This window comes from Rattus norvegicus, chromosome 19 (genome assembly GCF_036323735.1).
Source record: "Rattus norvegicus strain BN/NHsdMcwi chromosome 19, GRCr8, whole genome shotgun sequence".
Taxonomy (NCBI): Eukaryota; Metazoa; Chordata; class Mammalia; order Rodentia; family Muridae; genus Rattus; species Rattus norvegicus.
In genome coordinates, this window is record NC_086037.1 from 2,344,810 (window position 1) to 2,348,222 (window position 3,413).

At 38.9% G+C, this 3,413-nt stretch overlaps 1 pseudogene; it reads right to left on the reverse strand.

Moving 5' to 3' along the window:
- Window positions 1-703: 703 nt before the first annotated feature.
- On the reverse strand, window positions 704-1,634 carry Akr1b1-ps5 (aldo-keto reductase family 1 member B, pseudogene 5; annotated as a pseudogene).
- Between the last annotated feature and the right edge of the window lie 1,779 nt (window positions 1,635-3,413).

The following is a 3,413-nucleotide window of genomic DNA, read 5'->3' on the forward strand; positions in this document are numbered from 1 at the left end:
TCTATATCATCTATATCTATATCTATATCATATCTATATCATATCTATATCATATATATATTATATCTATATCTATATCTATAATATATATATATATTTTGCTTATATGAGCAATTATAATATTAATATTTATAAAATTTTAGTTATATATATTCCATGGTCTTGTAAATGTATTTCTGTGGTAGAGCAATTACCTACAATACCAATCACGTTTTATCCCTAGTGGTGGATAAAAGTAAGAGTTCATTTCTTTCAATTCTATATTCTTAGTTTCTAATACCTTAGTTTCTAATAAATGAACTCCAATAAATAGTTTTGTTTGTTTTGAATTAGATGTTGTGTTTTATTTATTTGTCTATCTATTTATTTATTTTTCACAAAAACAGTTTATTTGAGGCAAATCTAACCCAAAGGATTCCAGTTCTAAGCACTCAAATTTAAGAGTTAGTGGGTCGAGTTGGGTTATAAATCTTGCTTCTCTTTGGTTGGAAAAGGTACTCATGTTAAAGTCCTCCAGGTGGGAAGAAGAAAGACCACAGAAGGCTAAAACAAACACCTCAGCTACTGCTACTACCCTTCAGATTTTACATCAAACTAACAAAGTCTCAGTGTGTGGTCTGCAAGGTGCCATCCAGTGTAGAGGGACACAGGCCACAGGACATTTGCAAGGACAGATTAGGCAGAAAGAACAGGTGTAAGCCTCTCAAGGGGGAGCGGGAATCCTCAGCTTGTAGAAGGGGTAACCCTTGTGTTTGGCACAGCTCATCAAGGCACACACCCTCCAGTTCCTGTTGTAGCTGTGTAGAGTGTCATGTCTTTGCTGCTCAGCTCAAAGTCAAAGACCTTAAAGTTCTCAGCAATGTGTGCTGGTGTCACAGAATTGGGGATCACTACCAAGTTCCTTTGAATGAGGAACTGGATCAGCACCTGGGCTGCAGTTTTATTGTACTTGGCTGCAATTTCCTTGATTCTGGTATCCTTCAGGTGAGAAAGGTCTTCAGGCTTGGCCCAGGGCCCGTCAGGAGATCCAAGGGGACTGTAAGCAGTCATCACGATGCCTTTGCAATGGCAGTACTCAATCAGCTTCTCCTGAGTTAGGTATGAGTGTTACTCGATCCAGCTAACAGCAGTCTTATATTTTAAACCAGGTTTGTTCAATATCCTCTTAATTGGAAGAACGTTGAAGTTGGAGACACCAATTGCTTTTACCAAATCTCCATCCACTAGTTGTTCCATAGCTGTCTGTCCAAGTGTCCACAACATTGGTGTCACTAGGAATCACGTTTCTTGATGCATCCAGTGGGAAATAGACAGGCCCAGGCTTGAAGCCAGTGAACAAGGTAGAGATCCAGTTAGTCCAGCTGCAGGTTGCTCAGTGTCTTCTAGCAGACTCCTTTCACCATGCTTTTGTGGAAAGTGCATCACAGCTTGCCGATGATGAAGAGATCCTCATGCTTTATCACCTGCTCCTTGAGCTTCTCTTGGAGGGACACTCCTATCCCCTTCTCATTCTGGTATACCCGGGTGCAGTCAATGTGGAGATATCCCATGTCAATAGCAACCTTCTCAGTCTCAGTCATGTAGCTAGGAGGAGCCTCTTGGCACCATTCTTGAGTTCCATGATTGCTGAACATTACACACTTGGAATGGCAAATGTGCCTAGCTGCTGTGTTTTAAGACAGTTTTATTTGCTTTTTTTTGACAAAATATAACTATGTGTTGCAGGCGAGCATTAAAATCATGATTCCCCTGCATCACTCTCTAAAGTTTTGGGAACCAATTTACGTTGCATGTCTTCATTGTCTGGGTAGGGATTCCACAGTTGACTGATATGTATACAACATACAAACATTAATAGTAACATTTACGCATATACTTCTGCACATTTAAAGCCTAAGATAATATCCATTGATTAGCTTGATATCTTGCATCTTGTGTAAGTTAAATCATTATTTTTCATTGATTTTTTTTGGTTTTGTTGTTTATTTTTTATTTTTCTAATTTTTTAAATCAATGATGTTTTCTTTTAAAAATTTCAATGAAGTTCATTGTTAATATTAAATTTGTTCTTCTACAATGCCTATGAAAACATCTTTTCTTACACTCTTACTAGCAATAGATAACCTGTCCGTATTCATGAATTAATTATTTCTTATTTGCTTAGCTGAGAGTCAGACAAACCTTACATCAGTTTTGATAACTGGTTGCCAGGGAAACATCTGATCTGTTGGCCAATTCACTTTTCTTTTGTTCTTAGCCGTGAAGTTTCTCACCAACCAAGCCATTCAAGTTTGAAAATGCTTGCTTTCTCTCACCTTTGTCTATCAGGAATTCAGACTTTGTCTTCACAGTAACAACTGGAGCCTGAGGTGCTCAGTTGTACATTTCAAAACAGTGACAATTTAAGAATACTTTTCTCCCCAACATTGGTTCCCAGAGTGTTTGGCCTGGGATTATGTCTGGCTGAAAAAAAAAAAGCAAAAAGCAAAAGGCAAAAAATATAAAACAAACAACAGGAATCACGAAAACAACAACAAAAAATACCCTTATAACATACTCAAGAGACATTTCTCTCTTTGCTACTACAACTTATTTTATTGAAAATCAATTAATCAAATCAATCCTTGCTTTTACATATTTTATTTGCCATGTATATGAGAATGCATCCTAGAAGTTTCCTTCATGAAGATGTTGATGGTAAAGCTATCACCTAAAAGGATGGCATGCATAGCCAGAAGCTGGAAAGAACCCAGATGCCCTTCAACAGAGGAATGGATACAGAAAATGTGGTACATCTACCCAATGGAATATTACTCAGCTATCAAAAACAATGACTTTATGAAATTCGTAGGCAAATGGTTGGAACTGGAAAATATCATCCTGAGTGAGGTAACCGAATCACAGAAAAACACACATGGTATGCACTCATTGATAAGTGGCTATTAGCCCAAATGCTTGAATTACCCTAGATGCCTAGAACTCAAGACGGATGATCAAAGTGTGAATGCTTCACTCCTTCTTTAAAAGGGGAACAAGAATACCCTTGGCAGGGAATAGAGAGGCAAAGATTAAAACAGACACAGAAGGAACACCCATTCAGAGCCTGCCCCACATATGGCCCATACATATACAGCCACCCAATTAGACAAGATGGATGAAGCAAAGAAGTGCAGGCCGACAGGAGCCGGATGTAGATCTCTCCTGAGAGACACAGCCAGAATACAGCAAATACAGAGGCGAATGCCAGCAGCAAACCACTGAACTGAGAATAGGACCCCCGTTGAAGGAATCAGAGAAAGAACTGGAAGAGCTCCAAGGGGCTCGAGACCCCTTATGAACAACAATGCCAAGCAACCAGAGATTCCAGGGACTAAGCCACTACCTAAAGACTATACATGGACTGACCCTGGACT